We start from the raw sequence: 26,710 nt of genomic DNA, 5'->3' as shown, positions 1-26,710 counted from the left end.
TTTTTATTACGTGTTTTGTGGCTGTGAGGTGTTTTTAATTTTGTGGCTGTGAGGTGTTTTTATTACGTGTTTTGTGGTTGTGAGGTGTTTTTAATTTCGTGGCTGTGAGGTGTTTTTATTACGTATTTTGTGGCTGTGAGGTGTTTTTAATTTCGTGGCTGTGAGGTGTTTTTATTACGTGTTTTGTGGCTGTGAGGTGTTTTTAATTTCGTGGCTGAGGTGTTTTTAATTTCATGGCTGTGAGTTGTTTTTAATTTCGTGTTTCGTGGTGGTTATGTGTTTTGAATTACTTGGTGGTGAAGTAATAAAGTATTTAACACACAATACAACACAACAACACAACACAACACAACAACTCAGGTGCAGTCATTATCCTCAGCTAAAATAAGCCCGCTCCTCAGGCTAATATATATATATCCGGGTCATCCGGACCCCCCTTAAATTGACCCTGCTGGTGCAGGTCGATTCTGGAGGGGCGTGTGTAGCGGTTACCGCTGGATGCACACAATCGCCTTGCACAGGCCAGAACACGGCCAGACGCGCCTCTTCCTGGGCATGCCCGGACTCACTGTTCCTGGGCACGCCCGAACCTCCCGGGCATGCCCGGTCTCGTCTTTCCCGGGCTCGCCCAGAGCGTCCGGGCATGCCCGCTATCGCCTTTCCAGGGCTCGCCCAGAGCGTCCGTGCATGCCCGCTATCGCCTTTCCAGGGCTCGCCCAGAGCGTCCGGGCATGCCCGCTCTCGCCTTTCCAGTGCTCGTCCAGAGCGCCCGGGCACGCCCAGCCTCGACTTGCCAGGCCGCAGCCAAACACGCCCGGGCAGGTCCAGACTCGCCTTTCCAAGGCTCGCCCTTGACACCCGGGCATGCCCGGTATAGCTTTTGCCGGGTAAACTTCCAGACATAAATGTGTATATATATTGCTGCCCGATAAACGGGCTTGTCAGAATACTTGAGCTGTTTTGTTTCAATAAAGCAACTCGGACGAATTCCGTCTTTGGTCGCGTCAATTCTTTCGACTCGCGTTGGAGCGCAGTTCCTTCATTGGTGACCTACCGACATGGATACGGCAGTGACGCTTAAACTGCCTACCTTCTGGGAGGCTCACGCGGCTGTTTGGTTCGCTCAGGCGGACTCTCAGTTCGCCCTGCGAGGCATCACCGTGGACGACACCCGGTTCCACCATGTTGTGGCAGCGCTCGGTTCCGCCACCGCGGCCCGCGCCTTGAGCCTCCTCGAGCACCCGCCGGCTGCTGACAAATACGATGCACTGAAGACACTCCTCCTCGACGCTTTCGCCCTCTCACCGGCAGCACGCGCACGGCGCCTGCTCGCTCTGCCCGAGCTCGGCGACATGCGCCCGTCCGAGCGCATGGACTATATGCTCTCGTTGCTCGGTGAGCACTCTCCGGATTTTCTGTTCCGCGAGCTGTTCCTTCACCAGCTGCCTCACCCGGTACGCCTCGCCCTGGCTGGCACGTTGATCACGGATTCCCGCGCCCTCGCCAGGGAAGCCGATAAGATCTCCTCGGCGGGTCAGCACATCGGCGCGGTTACCTGGAGCCCGCCGCCGTCCGAGGCGACGCCCACGATGCCCGAGCGCCCTGCGCGGTTGGAGGCCGAACTGCCGGTGCAACTGGCGGCCGCCACGCCGTACCGCCCGCTTCCGACACGACGGCCGGGGCCTCCACCTGACCGGGCATGGTGTTATTACCACGCCAGGTTCGGACACAAGGCTCGGACGTGCCGGCCCCCGTGCACTTTCGGCAGGTCGGGAAACGGCCGGGCCGGCGTTCATTCCCAGCCATGAGCGCCGGCCACTCGGGCAACTTGCTGTTTATTCGGGACAAAGCGTCTGGGCGGCGTTTCCTGTGTGACACCGGCGCCCAACTGAGCGTCATACCCGCCTCCGAGCAGGACAGGCGGGACGCCGTTTGCGGCCCCTCTTTGGTCGCTGCTAATGGCTTGGCCATACGCACTTTTGGCCCACACGTCGTCACCCTCTGCTTCGGCAGCCAGCGTTTTCAATGGACTTTTGTGACCGCCTGCTTCCCCATGGCTTTGCTGGGCGCCGACTTCCTCTGCGCGCACGGGCTGCTGGTCGATGTCAAACGTCGTCGCCTTGTCAACGCCGAGACCTTCAGCTCCCTGGCGTGCACGATGAGCAGCTCCACGCCGACCGAACTGGCGTGCGCCCTCCCGGCAGCGAACGAGTTCGCTCGCCTGCTCGTGGAATTCCCGGCCCTCACGCGGCCGACGTTTTCGGCCGTCGCGGTGCGGCACGGGATCGAGCACCACATACCCACTACGGGCCCGCCGGTCTACGCCAGGGCCCGCCGCCTCGACCCGGCCAAGCTCGCCGTGGCGAAGGCCGAGTTTGACGCGTTGGAGCACCTCGGCATCGTGCGGCGCTCCGATAGCGCGTGGGCCTCGCCACTGCACATCGTGCCAAAGCCGGGGGGTGGATGGCGCCCGTGTGGCGACTACCGCCGTCTCAACGACGCTACCACCCCCGACAGGTACCCGATCCCGCATATTCAGGACTTTTCCGCCCGTTTGGCGGGACGGGTCATCTTTTCGAAAATTGACCTGATACGGGGCTACCACCAGGTACCTGTCCGGGCGGCCGACGTCCCGAAGACGGCCCTCATCACGCCGTTCGGCCTGTTCGAATTTTTGCGGATGCCGTTTGGCCTCAAGAACGCGGCCCAGGCGTTCCAGCGCTTGATGGACGGCGTGCTGCGCGACCTGCCGTTTCTTTTCGTCTATCTGGACGATATCCTCGTCGCCAGCACGTCCCGCGCCGAGCACCTCCTCCACCTCCGAACACTGTTCGGTCGCCTCAGCGAGCACGGCTTAATTGTCAACCCGGTCAAATGCCACTTCTGTGCGACGACCGTTGACTTTTTGGGCCACCGCATCACCAAGACCGGGGCCGTGCCGCTGCCGACCAAGGTCGAGGCCATCACCACGTTCCCGCGTCCCCGTTCCATCAAGGCCCTCCAAGAGTTCCTCGGCATGGTGAATTTTTATCACCGATTCGTGCCCCGCGCTGCTCAGCTCATGCGGCCCCTTTACGAGGCCCTCCGGGGCAAGCCGGCCAAGCATGACATTGTTTGGTCCGCGGCCATGGACGCGGCCTTCGCCAGCGCCAAACGGGCCCTCGCCGACGCAACGCTGCTGGCTCACCCGGTGCTCAACGCGCCCATTGCCCTCACTACGGACGCCTCCAACTACACGGTGGGCGCCGTCCATGAGCAATGGGTGGACGGGGTTTGGCAGCCACTCGCTTTTTTCAGCCGGCAACTCCGGCCGAACGAGTTAAACTACAGCACTTTCGACCGCGAGCTGCTCGGGCTATTCCTGGCCGTTCGCCATTTCCGACACCTCCTGGAGGGCCGCCCGTTCACGGCTTTCGTCGACCACAAGCCGTTGGTCTACGCAATGGCTAAGGTCACGGAGCCGTGGTCGGCCCGCCAGCAGCGCCACCTCTCCGCCGTGTCGGAGTTCACCACGGACATCCGGCACGTCGCCGGCAAAGACAACGCCGTGGCCGACTGTCTTTCTCGGGCCAGCGCGAACGCGGTCCACCTCGGCGTGGACTTCGCACTCATGGCGGCCGACCAGACCACCGACGCCTCGGTGCAGGCACTCCGTGCGGCGGACACGGGCCTCCGCCTGGCCGACATTCCCTTCGCAGGCACCGTCCTGCTCTGCGACGTCTCCCAGGGCCAGCCTCGCCCCATCGTGCCCGTTTCCTGGCAGCGCCGCATCTTCGCCTCCATCCACGGCCTTTCTCACCCGGGCCGGAAAGCTTCTCAGAAGCTGGTGTCGCCGCGTTTCGTCTGGCACGGCCTTCGACGAAACATCCGCGACTGGGCCAACGCCTGCACGGCCTGCCAGCGGGTCAAGGTCCACCGCCACACCCAGGCCCCGCTGGCACCTTTCGCCGTGCCTGAACGGCGTTTCGACCACGTCCACATGGACCTGGTGGGTCCCCTGCCCCCCTCGCGGGGGTTCACCCACCTGCTCACCATGGTGGACAGGACCACCACGTGGCCGGAGGCCGTGCCCCTCGCCTCCACCACCACCGCCGACGTGGCGCAGGCGTTCATCGCCACCTGGGTCGCGCGCTTCGGCGCACCAGCGGACATTTCGTCCGACCGCGGCCCACAGTTCACGTCTGAGCTTTGGGGCGCGGTCGCCCGTTCGTTGGGGGTCACGCTGCACCGCACCACGGCCTACCACCCCCAAGCCAATGGGTTGTGCGAGCGTTTTCACCGCTCCATGAAGGCCGCGCTCATGGCCGGCCTTCAGGACGACGGTTGGGTCGACCGGCTGCCGTGGGTCCTTTTGGGCCTTCGCACGGCCCCCAAGGAAGACCTCCAGGCGTCCGCCGCCGAGCTCGTCTACGGCCAGCCGCTCCGCGTCCCGGGCGAATTCGTGCCCGACGCTACCAGTCCCTGGTCCGCCGCTCGCCAGCGCTCGGACCTCCAGGAGGCCGCCCGACGATTTGCCCCCGTGCCGACGTCCCGCCATGGTGGCCCCCAGTCCTACGTCCCCCCGGCGCTTCGCACAGCGGAGTACGTCTTTGTGCGTCATGACGCGCACCGGGGGCCACTCCGGCCGCCGTACGACGGGCCCTTCCGGGTCCTGCGACTGGGCGACAAGTCTTTCATCGTCGACTTCGGCGGCCGGCCGGACCGGATTTCTGTGGACCGCCTCAAACCGGCGCACATGGACGTCGACCGACCACCACGGTTGGCCCTTCCTCCACGGCGAGGCCGCCCCCCATCCACAGTTCCCCCCGCTCGACCACCCACCACCACGTCGGACCCCTCCCCACGACGCTCCAGGGGTCGCTTCGGCCGAGTCATCCGGACCCCCCTTAAATTGACCCTGCCGGTGCAGGTCGATTCTGGAGGGGCGTGTGTAGCGGTTACCGCTGGATGCACACAATCGCCTTGCACCGACCAGAACACGGCCAGACGCGCCTCTCCCGGGCATGCCCGGACTCACTGTTCCCGGGCACGCCCGAACCTCCCGGGCACGCCCGGTCTCGTCTTTCCCGGGCTCACCCAGAGCGTCCGGGCATGCCCGCTATCGCCTTTCCAGGGCTCGCCCAGAGCGTCCGGGCATGCCCGCTATCGCCTTTCCAGGGCTCGCCCAGAGCGCCCGGGCACGCCCAGCCTCGACTTGCCAGGCCGCAGCCAAACACGCCCAGGCAGGTCCAGACTCGCCTTTCCAAGGCTCGCCCTTGACACCCGGGCATGCCCGGTATAGCTTTTGCCGGGCAAACTTCCCGACATAAATGTGTATATATATTGCTGCCCGATAAACGGGCTTGTCAGAATACCTGAGCTGTTTTGTTTCAATAAAGCAACTCGGACGAATTCCGTCTTTGGTCGCGTCAATTCTTTCGACTCGCGTTGGAGCGCAGTTCCTTCATGTGTATGTTTATATATGTGTGTGTATGTTTATATATGTGTGTGTGTGGCGGACACAAAAGCCCACTGGCGTGGTGACATCATTCCGCGCACCAAGTGGGCGGTGGCCACGCACCAGGGGTAGGCGTGGCCTCATGATATACACCGGGCGCCCAGCCCGGAACAGTACAGTGTTACAGTGTGCTCTTACATTAAAGACGTTTATATGTTACCGCTTGTCCGCTTCCTCCTTGCTCACAAGCAGCGCGCGTAACGCCGCGCTTTACTGGTGACCCTCGACGTTGGATCTGCCGTAGCGATCCTTCCGAACACGACGCCATTGCAATGGCCAACGACAAGGCAATGGCGATTAAACTTCCCGAATTTTGGGAGGCCCAGGCCGAAGTCTGGTTCGTTCAAGCCGAAGCCCAATTTCAGCTTCGGCGCCTCACCAACGACGACCTGCGCTACTGCCATGTCGTCGCCTCCCTCGGGCCCGGCACGGCCGCTCGAGTTGTGTCCGTCCTTCGCCACCCACCGGACGGCCACAAGTATGAGGCACTCAAGCGGCTACTCCTAGCCACGTTCGGCCTCACGGACGACGCACGGGCCGACCGCCTCCTGGATCTCCCCGAGCTCGGTGAGACGCGCCCGTCGGTCCGAATGGACCATATGCTGTCACTGTTGGGCGACGAAGCCCCCGGTTTGCTATTCCGGGCGCTTTTCCGGCGCCAACTTCCAGCGCAGGTTCGCCTCGCGTTGGCCGGGACCGAGCGAACGGAACCCCGAGCATTGGCAGCCGAGGCGGACAGGTACTTCGCCGCTTCGGACACGCGGGCGAGCGTCGGCGTGGCCGTCACGGCCCTCGACGCTGATGTTCAGCAGCATGTTCCACAGCATCAGCTTCTACAGCACGCTGATGTTCAGCAGCATGCTGATACGCGCCTCGTGAGCGCCGCCACGCCCCGCCCACCGCCGCGGCGAAAACCACCACCACGGGGAAACCCGCCAACTCCACCGGCCGGGCGGAGCCAGCCACGCTCCTCCAGCTCCACCACCTGGTGCTGGTTCCACGCCAAGTTCGGCCACGAAGCTCGGCGGTGTCATCCGCCGTGCTCCTTCAACGGGTCGGGAAACGCCCGGGCCGGCGCTCAATAGTGGCGATGAGCGCCGGCCGTTCGAGCAGCCTGCTGTTCATAACGGACACCTTCTCCGGGCGCCGTTACCTGTGCAACACGGGAGCGCAGGTGAGTGTCATTCCCGCCGGCACGTCAGACAAGCACGCCGCGGGTGGTGGCCCCGCGCTGCTTGCCGCGAACGGGACGCCCATCCGTACGTACGGAAAACGCTGCCTCTCTCTGCGGTTTGGAGGGCAGGTTTTCCGATGGACGTTCGTCACCGCCGACGTGCCCATGGCACTGCTTGGCGCGGACTTCCTGTGCGCTAATGGGCTCCTGGTCGACGTCAAGCGCAGACGGCTGCTCCAGGCCAAGACGTTCAGCTCGCTCGCTTGTGCGTTGCCCAGCTCAACGGGCGGCTTGCCAAGCGGCTTGCCGAACGATTCGGTTCCGGCCACGTTGGTCTGTACGCTTCCGGCAGCGGACGCATTCACCCGCCTCCTCGCCGGCTTCCCGGCCCTCACGCGGCCCACCTTCTCGGCGGGGGCCGTCAAGCACGGGGTGGCCCATCACATCCCCACCGTCGGGCCACCGGTCTACGCCCGGGCACGCCGCCTCGAGCCGACGAAGCTGGCGGTGGCAAAAGCGGGGTTCGCTACCCTGGAGCGACTCGGCATCGTTCGGCGCTCAGAGAGCGCTTGGGCGTCGCCGCTGCACATCGTGCCGAAGCCCGGCGGGGGATGGCGACCGTGCGGGGACTATCGCCGTCTCAATGACGCCACGACTCCCGATCGCTACCCCGTCCCCCATATTCAGGACTTTTCTGCCCGTTTGGCGGGCAGGTCCTTCTTCTCGAAGGTGGACCTCATACGCGGCTACCATCAGGTCCCCGTCAGGCCGGAGGACGTCCCGAAGACGGCGGTCATCACGCCATTCGGACTCTTCGAGTTCCTGCGCATGCCCTTCGGTCTGAAGAATGCGGCTCAGGCGTTCCAGCGACTGATGGACAGCGTCCTGCGCGACTTGGACTTTGTCTACGTCTACCTGGACGATATCCTCGTCGCCAGCGCGTCCCGCGAAGAGCACCTACGCCACCTCCGCACGCTCTTCGAACGCCTGGGCCAGCATGGCCTGATTGTGAACCCCGCAAAGTGCCGGTTCGGCGCCGCCACAATCGATTTTCTGGGGCACCGTGTCACCAGGCACGGAGCCGTCCCCCTGACGGCCAAGGTGGAGGCGGTGAAGGGGTTTCCGCGCCCCCGCACGATCAGAGGGCTGCAGGAGTTCCTGGGCATGGTGAACTTTTCCATCGGTTCCTGCCCCGTATCGCCCAGCTCCTGCGCCCCCTGCACGAAGCTCTCCGAGGTAAGCCGGGCAAAGGCGACGTTACCTGGACCAAGCAGATGGACACGGCGTTCACGGGCGCGAAGCTCGCCTTGGCTAACGCCACCATGCTCGCGCACCCGGCGCCCGATGCACCGATCGCCCTCACCACCGATGCCTCGGACTACGCGGTGGGCGCGGTGCACGAGCAATGGGTGCGTGGAGCTTGGCAACCGCTGGCGTTCTTTAGCCGGCAGCTTCGCCCGCCCGAACGCCGTTACAGTACCTTCGACCGCGAGTTGCTCGGACTTCACTTGGCGGTCAGACACTTCCGCCATCTGCTCGAGGGCCGTGCGTTCACTGCCTTCGTCGACCACAAGCCGCTGATCTTCGCGATGGGCAAGGTCACCGAGCCGTGGTCGGCCCGGCAGCAGCGTCACCTCTCGGCCGTGTCCGAGTACACGACGGACATCCAGCACGTCGCGGGGAAGGACAACCCGGTGGCGGATTGCCTTTCCCGGGCCGTCGCCCACGCAGTCCAGCTCGGCATCGACTATGCCCGGATGGCAGCGGACCAGGCCTCTGACCCCGACGTCCAGGCCTTGTGGACCGCCGTCACGGGCCTCCGCGTCACCGAGGTGCCGTTCGACGGCGCGGGCGCGGCCCTCTTGTGCGACGTCTCCCTCGGGCGTCCTCGCCCCATCGTGCCGGCGGGCTGGCAGCGCCAGGTGTTTGACGCCATCCACGGCCTGTCCCACCCGGGCGCGAGGGCCTCCCAAAGGCTGATCGCCGACAAGTTCGTCTGGCATGGCCTCCGGAAGGCCGTCCGCCGCTGGGCCAGGACGTGCCTCGCGTGCCAGCGCGCCAAGGTGCACCGGCACACCCAGGCCCCGTTGGCCCCGTTCACGGTGCCGGAACGCCGGTTTGACCACGTCCACGTGGACCTGGTGGGACCTCTGCCCCCCTCGCGGGGTTTCACCTACGTCCTCACCATGGTGGACCGCACCACCCGGTGGCCGGAGGCCGTGCCCTTGGCGTCGACAATGGCGGCCGATGTCGCGCAGGCTTTCATCGCCACCTGGGTCGCCCGGTTCGGCGCCCCCTCAGACATCTCATCCGACCGCGGCCCCCAGTTCACCTCGGAGCTCTGGGGGGCGGTTGCGCAGGGGCTCGGGGTCCGGCTGCACCGAACCACGGCCTACCACCCCCAGGCTAACGGCCTGTGTGAGCGATTTCACCGCTCATTGAAGGCCGCGCTCCGGGCCACCCTCCGCGACGGCGGCTGGGTCAACAGGCTCCCCTGGGTCCTGCTGGGCCTCCGGACGGCGCCCAAGGAGGACCTGCGCGCATCCGCGGCGGAGTTGGTCTTCGGGCAACCGCTGCGGGTGCCGGACGAGTTCCTCCCCGACTCCACGGCACCATGGTCCGCGGCACAGCAGCGCTCCGCTCTGCAAGAGACCGCCCAGAGGTTCGCCCCGGTGCTAACGGCATGCCACGGGCACCCACCGACGCACGTCGCCCCGGAGCTTCGCACGGCGGAGTACGTCTTCGTCCGCCACGATGCCCATCGGACACCACTGCGGCCCCCGTACGACGGGCCTTTCCGCGTGCTGGAGACCGGGGCGAAGCACTTCACCCTGGACATCGGCGGTACTCCTGACCGCGTTTCGGTAGACCGCCTCAAGCCGGCCCACCTCGATGTGGATCATCCACCGCCAGTGGCCCGACCCCCACGTCGGGGCCGCCCTCCTGCGGGCGGACCCCCGGCACCGCCCAGCTCCGCCGCCACGCCGCCCCCCGGTCCTGCACCCATCCCAGGGGCAGCCAGGGGCATCCCACCTGGCATCCCTGCACCCCGGACGCCGCCGATCGCCAGGGGGCGCTTCGGCCGGGTCATTCGTCTGCCCCGCAAACTGGCCCTCCAGGTGCGCGGGAATTCTGGGGGGGGGGGGGGCGCGTGTGGCGGACACAAAAGCCCACTGGCGTGGTGACATCATTCCGCGCACCAAGTGGGCGGTGGCCACGCACCAGGGGTAGGCGTGGCCTCATGATATACACCGGGCGCCCAGCCCGGAACAGTACAGTGTTACAGTGTGCTCTTACATTAAAGACGTTTATATGTTACCGCTTGTCCGCTTCCTCCTTGCTCACAAGCAGCGCGCGTAACGCCGCGCTTTATGTGTATGTTTATATATGTGTGTGTATGTTTATATATGTGTGTGTATTTGTGTGCGTAATATCATATTAAATATAAAATTTCCTTTTTGGGTGCAGGTAGGGGAGTGTTTTCGGCACCTAACAAATTGATTTCTTCAAATTGCCAACAGCCAGCACATCATCGGGCGTCGCTGGGTACTCCTGCTAATAAATGAATAACACCCCAATTTCCTTTAACCATGACATGTGCTTGTTCTGACGAAAATATGGAAACCTCCGTCGTTATCGGTTGATTAAAAGCAACATTTTTTTGAAAGGGGCCCGAGACAGTATTTCCCCGGGGCACATTCTGGCTCTCGGCAGTCTCCACTCGGCAGCCCTGTCAGTGTCAGCGGCACAGCCGCACCCTCAAGCAATGATGCTACCCCACAGCATTGTGATTGTCGTTCTATATTACTAACTAACGGTTAGTTCTATATTACTTACTAACATAATTTCTTCTGTGGTTCTTTTAACGAAGAGGAAGAACATTTCAAAGGTACGTTCTCTATTCGCGTATTTAAAATAATATAGTCAGACGGTTTAGGTTTCCACTTGTACCCATATCCTTATTTTGGCTTTCGCCATTAGTTTAGAAACTTTTCTTTCTGCTGACCCTGGATTGCTATTTAAGGTGTATCATAATATTGAAGTTGCTCGGCTGTAACACACCGTGATGCTCGACGACTGTGTTGTTTTGTTTGTTAAACAGTTATTAAGATAGGTTCGGTAATATTCCTGTAAATAAGACATTTAAATTTCATTAATGTGCCAAATCGTCATTTTATTCTTCATTTACTTCTTTTTATTATGATTATTATTATTATTATTATTATTTCTTCCCCGTCCTCTGGCAGTCTCTTCATCGCAACTTCTTCCTCTCTCTACAGACGACTTTGAGGCGTATTCCCGATGATTATTTCGCGCTGCTTTTGGTAAAACCAGTTGCACGGGCACGAATATGTAACTAATAACTGGGTAACACGGCCTCCGTGCCTTTGCACATGTTCAACCTTTTATGAACCTTGCACACAATCCTTACATTTGCTGTTGATGGCTTTGCTGCACATGCAGTTTCTGTGTGTGTGTGTGTGTGTGTGTGTGTGTGTGTGTGTGTGTGTGTGTGTGTGTGTGTGTGTGTGTGTGTGTATATATGTATGTATGTATATATATAAATATATATATGCCTTAAGCAGTCTTACTCTACGACCCCAGACAAACATACACACTCACACAGGAGAGTATATATAAAATATATATATACATACATATACATACATACATACATACAAACATATATACTACATGACCAAAAGTATGTGGACACCCGAACATCGAACATCTCATTCCAAAATCATGGGCATTAATATGGAGTTGGTCCCCCCTTTGCTGCTATAAAAGCCTCCACTCTTCTGGGAAGGCTTTCCACTAGTTGTTGGAACATTGCTGCGGTAATTTGCTTCCATTCAGCATCGAGAGCATTAGTGAGGTCGTACACTGATGTTGGGCGATTAGGTCTTGCTCACAGTCGGCGTTCCAATTCATCCCAAATGTGTTTGATGTGGTTGAGGTCAGGGCTCTGTGCAGGCCAGTGAAGTTCTTCCACACTGATCTCGACAAACCATTTGTGTATGGGCCTCGCTTTGTGCACGGGGACATTGTCATACTGAAACAGGAAAGAGCTTTCCCCAAACTGTTACCACAAAATTGGAAGCACACAATCGTCTAGAATGTCGTTGTATGTTGTAGCGTTTAGATTTCCCTTCACTGGACCCTAAGGGGCCTAGCCCGAACCATGAAAAACAGCCCCAGACCATTATTTCTCCTCCACCAAACTTTGCAGTTGGCACTATGCATTCGGGCAGGTCGTGTTCTCCTGGCATCCGCCAAACCCAGATGCGTTGAATGACTGCCAGATGGTGAAGCGTGATTCATCACTCCAGAGAACGCGTTTCCACTGTTCCAGAGTCCAATGGCGGCGAGCTTTACACCACTCCAGCCGATGCTTGGCATTGCGCATGTTGATCTTTTGGCTTGTGTGCGGCTGCTCAGCCATGGAAACCCATTTCATGAAGCCCCCGACGAACAGTTGTGCTGACGTTGCTTCCAGAGGCAGTTTGGAACTCGGTAGTGAGTGTTGCAACCGAGGACAGACAATTTTTATGTGCTACGTGCTTCAGCACTCGGCGGTGCCATTCTGTGAGCTTGTGGGGCCTACTACTTCGCGGCTGAGCTGTTGTTGCTCCGAGGCATTTCCACTTCACAATAACGGCACTTACAGTTGACCAGGGCAGCTCTAGCAGGGCAGAAATTTGATGAACTGACTTGTTGGAAAGGCGGCATCCTATGACGGTGCCACATTGAACGTTACTGAGCTCTTCAGTATGGCCCATTCTACTGCCAATGTTTGTCTATGGAGATTGCATGGCTGTGTGTTTGATTATATATACCTGTCAGCAATGGGTGTGGCTGAAATAGCCGAATCCACTAATTAGAAGGGGGTGTCCGCATACTTTTGGCTATGTAGTATATATATATATATATATATATATATATATATTGTTACAGATACGACTTTGATGGTATGGTGGGCCGAGCGGGATGGCCGCCGTATCCGTACAAGTTACCCGATTGTGCCCGAATGTTAACTAATCGCGCTACGCTGGCTCAATAGGAAAGAGAAGACACCCGGCTGGGCTATAATGACACAATACGACACCAGGGTTTCGATTTTCAAGTATATTCGTACGGAAAAAGGTTAGATTACAGGGACAAGAGGGAAACATAGGAAGGTGGGCACTTAAACACACTCTTATATTAACCCTAGACAGACCACAGATAAACGGGACAAGGCTCACTCACACGGGGTTTGATGGCCAGGAAAGCGGCAGTCGATGGCTCAGGTGCACCTGGCTCAGGGACAGAATCGCGTACGTTGGTGTCCAGCAGATGCGGGGAGGTCGCTCAGCGCTCGTGGGTCGCGACTTTGGTGGAGATGCCGGGGAGGTCGCTCAGCGCTCGTGGGTCGCGACTTTGGTGGAGATGCCGGGGAGGTCGCTCAGCGCTCGGGAGGGTGGCGTCTTGTCCTTCCAAGCTCGGGGCGCATCTGACGTCACGTCCGGCGCGGGGCCGCGTATATCCGGCGGGGAGTCACGCCCTCGCTCGTTAGCTCCGCCCCATATGGCATCGGCCCATGGCTTCTCATTGGGTGCGGGGGTTACCGGCTCCGCCCTTGACGAGGGGCCGACAGGGAGCCCCCTTCTGGGTAACCCCGTCGAGCACATGTTCAATGGCGGCCAACCGAGCCGGAGTGAGGACGCAAAGCCGCTGTTGTTGTGGTTGTTGTTGGAGCTTGAGATGATGGGAAGAGATGCGGGGAGGTATGGGAAGGTCCTAAACTCCTACTGGTGCCATATCATCACATTCTGGTGCAACGAAGAGTCATAATTAATGGAAACAAGTCCTTAACTGACATAGATTAAGAATAACTAGCAAGATGTCCTATAATTGTCTACGTGTGGTGCGGGGGACCTGGGCACGACATTTAATGGGGGAATGAAGGGGAAGATCGGCTCTAATGGGTGTTGTTTACAGACAATGGGACTAGGGAATGGGGTAAGGGGAGAGTTGGGGAGTATCGGAGAAGATAGGGGAATATTTACAAGCGGATATGGAGGTCAAATTCCATATTCGCAACATTGCACCCTTCTCTACCCTCGGGGCGTCCCGACCCGATAAATTTTTACCTACTTTAGTGTGGCACGCAATGTAGTTCCCTCTACTATTAACTCTACCCTGAGTGCGACAGTTTTACAGATATTCACAAATGAGTAAATATGTCCCCCTGCGACGTTGCACCCTTCTCCTCTCAGAAACACACCCACAGGATAACCGAATCCGGAAAGAATTCTCAAACTAAACATACAGCCGGTAGGGAGCATTATTTACAAGACTACGCTGCTATTTACACTACGATCCAGGACCTGTCTTTGGAGGAACACATGCAGATGTTATGCATAGAGAGAGCGCGCTTGCCAACATCGATACACCAACCCACGAGTGCTCTGTGGCCGACGGCCTTTAATAACGTGCAGAGCACCCTTTCCCAGCATCAAAAGCACCACCCCACCACCAATCGGTTGGTCACCATTGTTCAATGATTAAAAATAACTTCAACAACCCCTAACCCTGCAGGTGTCTCTTGCTCTTCTTGTGGTGCACTTGGTGGTGTTAATTATAAGTGGTTCACCTGTATGGCATAGGTGCCACGTTGACCCATAGGTCCATCCCCGGGTGGTGCTTGGCCGCAAACGAACTGCGGTCCATTGTGGGTGGCCACAAACATTGCGGTCCATATGGTGTACCGATCCAGGCAGCGAACAGCGAAAGTGCAGGCCCACAACTGCGTCGCCAGCACCTCTCTCTCCTCTCTCTCTACCCCAAAGCCAGATCCTCGGAGGTGGGAGACAAAAACAAGACAAGTGAGCAAGGTGGTAAGGGCGCAAAAGTGCACGCAATGCAAGGTGATGCACACTGGGGGCACATGGGAACCAGGTGAGACAGGTACGTTCCTACCGTACGCCCCCCCCACCAGGTAACCTACATGGCCCCTCCCTTACCCCTTACTGTATCAACAAAACACAACACTACCCATAAACATCTACTTTACAAATCCACAAACATCCCTACTGTCTTCCCCGTTCCTCCCACATACCAAATTCGTCTTCTCTCCCTCCTAACCAATCAAATTTGCCATTTTCAACTCCCATCAAAATTTGCCATTTTCAACTCAACATCAAAATTTGCCATCACCAATTCATCATCAGTCCCTCCTAGGGAGGGAGAGATGGAATCACCCCAATGTCTCATCCACGTCGTGATGCGTCTCACAAATCCAACAGCAATTCTCATTTCTGCAACACAAACAAAGAAAACACAGGTGTGGAGTCATCATCATCACCACAGGTAAGTGGCTGCGTATGGTGCGACAGGTTCATCAATCCTAACTATCTCCTAAATGACTTTAACAACTTTACACTACCCGGGGGCTTTCTCCGGCCAAACCATTGGCCCTCTTACACTATGGGTTCTAAAAACCAATTCCCATTGGCCAAACTGTGGTGCTCTTCAATTTGGGGTCTCACTCCCCCGATTCATCTCCCGGTGCCCTCGCACAATTTCTGGGCTGCGGCGTGTACCTCTCCCAGTGGGTCTACCCACCTGCACACCTCCACCACTGCAGTTGCCTCCGAGCTTACCTGCTCCTCACCCTAACCTAACTACCTGGGGAAGGCCCTCTGGCTCTCTCCCCACTCCGTGCCCTCTCTGGCACTGGGCTGCCCGATCCACACCCGGGATCCTCAGGCACCCACTCACAACTACCGGCTCCCAGAGCCCACCTGCGGCCTCACCTGGCCGACATCCTCACAGTGGTGGAGTGCCCAACCAACTACACACACTAACAGGCTACACGCCCAGCCATTTCCACAACACTAATGCACCCATTCACAACACCATTCTGCAACCGCACCACAAATGCCAATATCCAACCACAATTTACCTGCACCCTCTACCTAACACTTACACTACCCGCCCCGGGTGCTCGTGAAAGGGGTCCACTCTTCCCCCATCCACACCTTCGCACCATGCACACCACTCCGTACCACTCACTCCAACTCTCTCCACACACCTGTACCTGCACACCTGTGCTCTCACACCTGGTGCCACCTGCACCCTTCTCTCCCCAAGCGCATTCGCGCTGATCCACACACTCACTACTCATACACTGCTCCACACACCTGTCCAGTTGCACCCCTGTGCAATCACACCTGGTGCCACCTGCACCCTTCTCTCCCCAAGCGCATTCGCGCTGATCCACACACTCACTACTCATACACTGCTCCACACACCTGTCCAATTGCACACCTGTGCAATCACACCTGTTCCATCCTCACACACACGGCATCATCTCAGCTAACTACTCCCTTCTGAAACTTGCGCTTCCCAGTCGTCCCTTTAAACTATTGCGCTCCCTCGTCATTATCATCCACACTAATCTACCTGCGTCCCCGCTACAGGTATCAGTCACTAACTAAACTTAACGTTACCTAATGTCAATCTCTTCTAGGGCCCTACACACGATATATCCTAACCCACCCGGGCTAGTTTTCACTGCCATACACCCCATAAACTATTGCTCCTTTGCCCCCCCATGGGAAGGGTGGTGGATTTGCCATCCCACCACATCGGGGGTCTCTCACTATCAATTTTGCACGTCAAATTTCAACAAATTAAAAATTTGCCAATCACTGCCCATCATCTGCCAATCACTACTGCCAATCCCTTGCCAATCATCAAATTTTGTTTTTCTCTAATTTTGGGTCCAAAACACTAACCTCATCACCCAGTCTACTCACTAATACCTCTCGGTGCGCCAATCCCTGTCCAAAGCCCGGCTTCGTAAAGCCAAGCAATGGATGCTGGTTGTTTTGTGCCAGCGGCTGGGTGCGTCCCGCATTCGGTGCAGGGAAGGAGGTTTACCCGGGCCGAGATCCCACGCACCATCTCGGCACGGAGCCATCCAATGCCCCGATCTCGACCTGCCGGCACGTCTCACCAAAAAGTGGTCGCCATGACGACTCTTTCTCTCGGGCCGCCCGCTCCGCCTAGTGGAGCACAGACGCGGCCGTTCAAAGCGAGGCCCAGCACGCACCGAGGGCCCGATTCGGCTATAAGTCGTTCTAAACTCTACCCCATCTAACGTCGATGCTTCACCTGGACGCTTACACCCCGCAGCCCGTTCCTTGCTCACACATCCAGCCGTGCCCATGCTACCTTTCCTTACGCACCCAGGTACACCCATTCCACTCACAGCCTTGGTCACACACCTGACCACCGAACACTTTGGCACACATTCGTTGGTCGCACACCTCACCAATACACCGCTTCGCACCCCCTCCTCGGTCACCTCCTCTGTGACAATCACAGGTGTGCTCTCATTCGCACACCCAACCACGTGCCTCACCACCAACTCCAGCGTGCATTCCCACTCACGCTCTACCATTCCAGGTGTGCATCCTTCCATCCCAGGTGTACATCCTCGCTCACCTGTCACAACTAACTCACGCTCCATGTCACTCTCACTACTTTCACCTCCACTCGTGACAACGCACTCACCCTTACTCTTGACAGCACACTCTTTCCCCATGCACCTGTCCGTCACACACCTTTCTCGCGCACACTCTCCCGTTACACCCTCTGTAACACTCACCACAGGTGGACACTCTTCCTTACTTCTGACAGCGCACTCTTTCCTCATGCACCTGTCCGTCACACACCTTTCTCGCGCACACTCTCCCGTTACACCCTCTGTAACACTCACCACAGGTGGACACTCTTCCTTACTTCTGACAGCGCACTCTTTCCTCATGCACCTGTCCGTCACACACCTTTCTCGCGCACACTCTCCCGTCACACCCTCTGTAACACTCACCACACCGCGCTTCCCTGGGCCCCCTCGCACACGCGCTTCGACCAACTCACTCTTGACGGCACACTCACTCCTCGGCGTGCACTTTTTCCTCACACACCCCAGAGTCGGACTTTCTCGCACACCTCCTCTTTCGCACACCAGACCTGTCACACACCTCACCAACGGCCTTTCACGAACACCCGGATCCAAACCAATCCCCAAGCTTCTTAAATCCCCTGGCGCATCATACGCACGACCATATTGGTCACCACTTACACCGGGTCCTCTTCCTCTTCGCTTCTCCTCCATCACCTGCGAATCCCTCATCCGGTTAATGAGCACATCATCACGATCCAAACACAGACTTTGGACCAATTCTTTTATCTCCTCTTTTATCTCTTTCTTATCCCCTCTCCGTCGCTTCTTAATTTCGCTCATCCCTTCTTCCACTTCTTCTAATTTGTGCTTCACCTCTTTTATTCCCCGGTACGTCTCCTCAAGCTCGTCCTCCAAGGCTACCTTGACCGTTTCCATGTGCGTCCTCACCTGCCGGTCCTTCGTCTCCATTACCTCTATCACCTCGTCCAACCTCGTTGTCAGTCCCTCACGTACCATCTGACATTCCCTCTTTGTCGCTATCAAGTCGTTTTTTATGTCGTTTTGTGTCGCTTTTAAACCTCCTAATACCGCAGTGTTCCTTTGAACCTGCTCCACTAACTCCGTCTGTCCCACCGTCAGCTGCTCCACCTCCTGCGTCAGGTCCTCTATGCCCCCTTGCAATTTTACAGTCCCCTTTCTCACCTCTTTCTCCATGCGCTCCTTACAGTGCCTCACCTCCTCGCGCACTCCTCCGACCTCCTCACTCACTCCTCTTCTGATCTCCTCTCCCATCACTTGCATCTCCTGCCCAGATGCCACCCTCATCTGCTCCATTTCCTCCCTGTGAGCATCCAGTTTGGTTTCTACCCCCATTCTGACCCCCTCTATCTGCTGCTCCATTTGTTTAACTTCCCTTTCCGCTTGGTCCCTCATGTCCCTCAATTTGCCTTCCATACTGTTTTCTAACCCCTCTAACCCTTTTTGCATCCCTTCCATTTGATTCTCTTGAGCGGCCATTCTGTTTTCTACCCCCATTAACCCATTTCTCACCTCTTTTATCCCGTTGTCTAACCCCTCAAAATTATTGTCTAACTTCCCAAATTTCTTGTCTAACTCCTCAAAATTATTGTCTAACTTCCCAAATTTCTTGTCTAACTCCTCAAAATTATTGTCTAACTTCCCAAATTTCTTGTCTAACCCCTCACCAGTACCCCTCGCTTCGTCCCTCATTACCCCCATTTGGCCCTCTAATCGCTCACCCTGAGCATCCATCCGGTTCCCCATTACCCCCATTTGGCCCTCTATTCGCCCACTATCAACCCTCATTTGGCCCTCCATCCTATCCATTTTTGCATTCAGTTGGGTCAAGAATAATCTGAGGTCAAACCCGGTTTGCCCAGCGTCCCCAGCCGCCACCGCAGGCTCGCCCTCCGCGGCGCCGCTATTTTGGGACCCTTCAACCACGTGAGCGAGCGCGCCATTTTGCGCGCCCGCTACTTCGTGCGTGACGGCGCTATTTTGCGAACCTGCCGCCCTCACTGCTTCGCTCTCCTCCTGTCCCTCATTTTGGTCCTGGATCGACCCTACCTCACTCTCCCCTACCGGACCCCAGCCGTCTTGATCCGCCATAGCGCGACTTGCAAAGTTCGAGTTTCGTAAAACAAAACAAATTTCGGCCGCTCCAAATTTTGACCAAATTTTTTTTTTTCCTCTATTCGTTTTTTTTTTCAAAATTTGGTCGGGCCTCGAATCTCACTCCCGACACCAATTGTTACAGATACGACTTTGATGGTATGGTGGGCCGAGCGGGATGGCCGCCGTATCCGTACAAGTTACCCGATTGTGCCCGAATGTTAACTAATCGCGCTACGCTGGCTCAATAGGAAAGAGAAGACACCCGGCTGGGCTATAATGACACAATACGACACCAGGGTTTCGATTTTCAAGTATATTCGTACGGAAAAAGGTTAGATTACAGGGACAAGAGGGAAACATAGGAAGGTGGGCACTTAAACACACTCTTATATTAACCCTAGACAGACCACAGATAAACGGGACAAGGCTCACTCACACGGGGTTTGATGGCCAGGAAAGCGGCAGTCGATGGCTCAGGTGCACCTGGCTCAGGGACAGAATCGCGTACGTTGGTGTCCAGCAGATGCGGGGAGGTCGCTCAGCGCTCGTGGGTCGCGACTTTGGTGGAGATGCCGGGGAGGTCGCTCAGCGCTCGTGGGTCGCGACTTTGGTGGAGATGCCGGGGAGGTCGCTCAGCGCTCGGGAGGGTGGCGTCTTGTCCTTCCAAGCTCGGGGCGCATCTGACGTCACGTCCGGCGCGGGGCCGCGTATATCCGGCGGGGAGTCACGCCCTCGCTCGTTAGCTCCGCCCCATATGGCATCGGCCCATGGCTTCTCATTGGGTGCGGGGGTTACCGGCTCCGCCCTTGACGAGGGGCCGACAGGGAGCCCCCTTCTGGGTAACCCCGTCGAGCACATGTTCAATGGCGGCCAACCGAGCCGGAGTGAGGACGCAAAGCCGCTGTTGTTGTGGTTGTTGTTGGAGCTTGAGATGATGGGAAGAGATGCGGGGAGGTATGGGAAGGTCCTAAACTCCTACTGGTGCCATATCATCACATTCTGGTGCAACGAAGAGTCATAATTAATGGAAACAAGTCCTTAACTGACATAGATTAAGAATAACTAGCAAGATGTCCTATAATTGTCTACGTGTGGTGCGGGGGACCTGGGCACGACATTTAATGGGGGAATGAAGGGGAAGATCGGCTCTAATGGGTGTTGTTTACAGACAATGGGACTAGGGAATGGGGTAAGGGGAGAGTTGGGGAGTATCGGAGAAGATAGGGGAATATTTACAAGCGGATATGGAGGTCAAATTCCATATTCGCAACAATATATATATATATATATATATATATATATGTATATTGTATATACTAGGGCATGCCCGTACTATATATAAGCTAGGACGTGCCCGTACGTGGGTGCCCGTTCCTTGCCAAAAAAAAAAAAAAAAAAAATTTGTGTAGGGGTGTGTGTGTGTAAACATCCTAGGGCGTGCCCGTACGTGGGTGCAAAAAAACATGCGTGCAAACAACAACAACAAAAAAAAACTTTGAAACCACGTGGCAGTAACGACCACAGAACCCCCCCCTCTATTTACATGAATGGTTTGGTCCATTCGCAACGACCACAGAACCCCCCCCTCTATTTACATGAAATGGTTTGGTCCAAAGCGAACGGCTTGCGGTGTTTGGTAAAGAAATCGCCATAGCTCGGTAACTACTTGTCCGATTAATTTCAAACCTTGAAAAGGCACATCCTCGGGTCCCCAGCAATATACCTGGCAAGTTTCAAGTATATCGGACCGGTAGTTGTCGAGAAACAGCGGTCACAGACAAACATACACACATACACACATACAAACACACATACACACATACACACAGAGATTAATGGAATTATAGATAGTTTATATATATATATATATATATATATATATATATATATATATATATATATATATATATATATATATATATATATATATATATTGTTGTGGATATGAGAACGTTGTTTTTTTATTGTTGTGGTAAAATGTTGTTGTAAAAGGTTGTTGTAAAATATCACCCCTCCTCCCTCCGGTTGTGGTTGTATAAAGGTCAAAGGGTGTTCCCGTAGTTAGTCCATAAAACATACATGCAGGACACGATATATCGTTTTTGACAGTTATATCCTTATTATGTGTATTAGTGTAAGGCTGTGTCTTCCATTAATTGAAATACTCCATTGCACCAAGTGAAATAAGATAGATTCCCTTTCATTCCCATTCCCAAAACCTCCATTTCCAACTGCGTCATTGCCATTCGCATTGCCAACTACAATTGCCGCCATTAGGCGTGGTCAGCTCGGGGAAGAAGGGCGTGCCCGCCCATCGTCATAGAGGGGAGGAGTGAGCCAGCCCCGAACAACCAACCAAGTACAAGGGGTTTGGCTTGAGAGGGCGGAGAGAGAACGCTCGGGGAGGTTCGCGAAGGTTCGAGGGTGTGGCCTATATAACCCACGGCCCCGACGCCCAGAGGAGAGTTGAGTTGAGAAAAGAGATGAGTAAGGGATCCCTGAAAGAGCAGCTTCAGCCACCGCAGCTTCAGCCACAGCAGTTTCAGCCACCGCAGCTTCAGCCACAGCAGTTTCAGCCACCTCAGCTTCAGCCCCAGCAGCTTCGGGGCCTTGATGGCAGTTTCGAGCGAGGCCGCGAAGGAACGGCGGCTGCTAAACGCGCCGATCGAGAGAGGGCGGCGGCTGCTCATCCCCGACCCGACCGTGCTGCGGTTCCAGCTGGACCTTCCTCCCCCTCCAGCCATCCAGCTCCTGCCATTCCTGTCATCATTCCCCGCGTGAGTCTGTCTTTTGTTTGTTCTGTCCCAGGGTATTAATTAAGACTGTAGGTAAGCTAGCATTGCACTGTGTCTCTGAGTTCTTCATGTATATTATTTTATTATCTTTCCTTCTCCTTGGTTTTTTTGGTCCTGTATATAGTAAATAAATTATATTTGTATTCCTTACCCTTTGTCTTTCTTCTTCTTCACATCCTTCGCTTTAGTCTTTTCCCCATTGAATATCTGTGGCGCGATTCGGCCAACGTCCGGGAATCGGGTTAGTCAGGGTAACTGTTAGGGCCGCGGTGCCATCCGCTCGGCCAAACAACATCTTATCCGCGGTCCGTAACAATATATATATATATATATATATATATATATATATATATATATATATATATATATATATATATATATACGTATATATATATGTATATATATATACATATATATATATATATATATATATATATATATATATATATATATATATATATATATACAGTATATATATATATATATATATATATATATATATATATATATATATATATATATATATAGTTATATATATATATATATATATATATATATATATATATATATATATATATATATATATATATATACATATATATATATTCTCGTGCATGTATATATATATATATATATATGTATACTAGCTTGGCTCGGCTCGCTGCGCTCGCCTCACCAAGCGTCGGCACTGAGGAACGGGCTTATTTTAGCTGAGGCTAATGACTGTACCTGAGTTGCTGTGTTGTCATGATTTTCACCAATCATAATACAAACAATTACTTTGCACAAATGTATTTGTTGTGTTTGTGATATTACATTTTTATAGGCAATTTAGGTTGAAGATTTAGGTTGAATGTTTTTTTTTCAAGAAAGAACCCCTCAGCACATACATAGGGGAGGGGTAGGTGCAGACTGGAAGTTTGGGACGATTACACCACACCACCACGTAATTCAAAACACCTCACCACCACGTAATTCAAAATACCTCACCACCAAGTAATTCAAAACACCTCACCACCATAAAACACGTAATAAAAACACCTCACCACCACGAAATTGAAAACACCTCACAGCCATCAAGCACGTAATAAAAACACCTCACAGCCATAAAACACGTAATAAAAACACCTCACCACAACGAAATTAAAAACACCTCACAGCCAGAAAACACGTAATACAAACACCTCACAGCCATAAAACACATAATAATAAAAACACCTCACAGCCATAAAACACGTAATAAAAACACCTCACAGCCATAAAAACACGTAATAAAAACACCTCACAGCCATAAAACACGTAATAAAAAACACCTCACCACCACGAAAATAAAACACCTCACAGCCATAAAACACTTAATAAAAACACCTCACAGCCATAAAAACACGTAATAAAAACACCTCGCCACCACAAAATTAAAAACACCCCACAGCCATAAAACACGTAATAAAAACACCTCACCACCACAAAATTAAACCCCACAGCCATAAAACACATAATAAAAACACCTCACAGCCATAAAACACGTAATAAAAACACCTCACAGCCACGAAATTAAAAACACCTCACCACCAAGTAATTCAAAACACCTCACCACCACATAATTCAAAACACCTTATCACCAACTAATTCAAAACACCCCACCACCACGTAATTATAAATACCTCACCACCACCTAATTCAAAACACCTCACCACCATGTGATTTAAAAACACCTCACCACCATGTGATATTAAAACACCTCACCACCACATAATTCAAAATACCTCACCACCACGTGATTCAAAACCACCACAACGTTATTAAAAACACCACAACCACGGAAACAAAAGTTTGAGGGAGTCGTTAAGTGACAACACAGACACTGCCCAGATGTGTCGATATCTATCTATAATTCCAGTAATCTCTGTGTGTGTGTGTGTGTGTGTGTGTGTGTGTGTGTGTGTGTGTGTGTGTGTCTGTGTGTCTGTGTGTGTGTTTGTTTGTTTGTCTGTGACCGCTGTTTCTCGACAACCACGGGTCCGATATACTTGCAACTTGCCAGGTATATTGCTGGGGACCCGAGGATGTGCCTTTTCAAGGTTTGAAATTAATCGGACAAGTAGTTACCGAGCTATGTCCAAAAAACGATTCAACCAATCAGAGAGCAGCGAGCTATCACGTGTGCCGAACGTGGCGAACAGACTCTGCCTCGGACGGCACATTTGAGAGCGTATTCATTTATTTCACGTTGGCAAACTATGTTGGCGTTAAACTATGTTTTAAAACTAATTAAAACTAATTTGCGATTCTTTCGCTTTCCTGCGCGTTTGTGCACGCTATGGCGATTTCTTTACCAAACTCCGCAAGCCGTTCGCTTTGGACCAAACCATTTCATGTAAATAGAGGGGGGGGGATTGTCACCGTACTCGCAAGCCGTTCGCTTTGGACCAAACCATTTCATGTAAATAGAGGGGGGGGATTGTCACCGTACTCGCAAGCCGTTCGCTTTGGACCAAACCATTTCATGTAAATAGAGGGGGGGGGGGATATAATTTTAGATATATATATAGTACGGGCATGCCCTATATATATAGTACGGGCATGCCCTAGTATAGATAAATGACTGTACCTGAGTTGCCGTTTTGTCATGGTTTAAATTAAACCAATCATAATTCAAACAATTATTTTGCACAAATGTATTTGTAATATACGTGATATAACATCTATCTATAATTCCAGTAATCTCTGTGTGTATGTGTGTATGTGTGTATGTGTGTGTGTATGTGTGTCTGTGACCGCTGTTTCTCGACAACCACGGGTCCGATATACTTGAAACTTGCCAGGTATATTGCTGGGGACCCGAGGATGTGCCTTTTCAAGGTTTCATATTAATCGGACAAGTAGTTACCGAGCTATGTCCAAAAAACGATTCAACCAATCAGAGAGCAGCGAGCTATCACGTGTGCCGAACGTGGCGAACAGACTCTGCCTCGGACGGCACATTTGAGAGCGTATTCATTTATTTCACGTTGGCAAACTATGTTGGCGCTATGTTGGCGTTAAACTATGTTTTAAAACTAATTAAAACTAATTTGCGATTCATCGTAACTGCGATATGCGACCTTCCGGACAGTCAAATGAGGACGTCACTTCTGGACTTACGGATAGTCATAGTGACGACGTGAACGTGGCGAGCAGACGCTGTAAGGTACGATTGATTGTAGTACACGTTTATAATAACTCTGCCGATACAGGCCCGATTAACTGCAGCGCCATCCGAGCTGCGGCGTCGGGACGATACATTCATTGTACGGTCACATCACGCACTTACGGGCACGCCCATGCATGGGCGGACATTTTTTTTTTTTTTTTTGGCAAGGAACGGGCACCCACGGGCACGGGCACGTCCTAGTTTTATAAACAATTGAAGTTGAAAAAAAAAAATTTCCCCAAAAAATTCCCCCCAAAAAATATATAAAATTGCAATTTTTTTTAAAAAAAATACCCTTAGGACATACCGACGGGAGAGATATGTGCATACCAGAAGTTTGGTACGATTTCACAAACGTTTGAGAAAGTAGTTCAGTGACAACACAAGACAACACAACACAAGACAGGACAGACGCTGCACAAATATATATATGTATATATATATATATATATATATATATATATATATATATATATATATATATATATATATATATATATATATATATATATATATATATATATACATACATATACATACATACACACACACACACACACACACACACACACACACACACACACACACACACACACACTGTATATATTGTTACGGATCTCGGTTTCGGCACTCCCCTTACCGAGGGGGGTTTAATCCCCTCGTCTTTTAAGCTGGCCGTCCGAGTCCTGGAACTATCTCGCCACTTCCGGTCAGAGCTGAATAGGGTAGTAGGCAAATTATTCCTATGACCTAATTACCAGCGCCTTCCGGTCAGCGAGGAAATGAGCCCCGCCCGTGCCGCGACTGTAATGGACACGCCGAGCGAAGCGAGCCACGACTCAGGCCGTTAACAAAAGACTAACCCGATTATAAAGCGTTTGGCCAAAATCACGCCACAGGTACTCAATGAGGAAAAGACTAAAGCGATCGGGGAAGAATGAAACCAAAAGGGTAAGAAATAACAGACATTAATTTTATTATTTACAGAACCAAAGAAACCAAAGAAGAAACGAAAGCAATATACAGAAGAAGAAGAAGAAGAAGAAGATACACAGGGCAGCCTTAAGCAGTCTTACTCTACGACCCCAGACAAACATACACACTCACACGGGGATTGTAGCTGGTAGGGTGGACGGTCCAGGTGGATGGTCCAGGCGATGGGGTCCAGGCTCCGGTCCCGCAGGCGAAAACCCAGCAGGCAGCTTCGCGCGTATCGTTCAACCGCGAGCGGACCTTACGTATAGCAGGGGGACTGGGGTGCTCCGTATGTAATAAATGAAAGGCTTTGCCAAACGCACCCTCTCCAAGGTTCTCTTATAACGCCTTTGCAATGAGCGCCGCCGTAGAGTTCTTTCGCCACTGCAGTGTGCATGCGAGTCCTGTTTAAGAGCGCTGCCGTATGGTTCTTGCGCCAGAGACGTCCCCGCGCAGCTCTTCCAAAAGGAGCCCGTCGAAA

General features: G+C 53.9%; 1 protein-coding gene across 5 annotated transcripts in view; it reads left to right on the top strand.

Annotated features, from left to right (window-relative positions):
- LOC137433876 (5'-AMP-activated protein kinase subunit gamma-2) overlaps positions 1-26,710 on the top strand; it is a 216,020-nt gene that overhangs the window by 36,956 nt on the left and 152,354 nt on the right. The window contains exon 1 of one of the 5 annotated variants that reach the window (XM_078785989.1): positions 10,863-10,996. The exons of 3 other annotated variants lie outside the window; for them this stretch is intronic. The gene's annotated coding sequence lies outside the window, so the exon portion shown is untranslated. Of the gene's footprint in view, positions 1-10,862; positions 10,997-26,710 lie in introns of those variants that run through there. One more of the 5 variants, XM_068126308.2, reaches the window with a different exon arrangement.

Source organism: Myxine glutinosa, chromosome 10, assembly GCF_964187855.1.
Source record: "Myxine glutinosa chromosome 10, kmMyxGlut1.1, whole genome shotgun sequence".
NCBI classification, from domain to species: domain Eukaryota; kingdom Metazoa; phylum Chordata; class Myxini; order Myxiniformes; family Myxinidae; genus Myxine; species Myxine glutinosa.
Note: the sequence above shows the minus strand (reverse complement) of the source record. Positions and strands in the feature narration are given on the sequence as shown.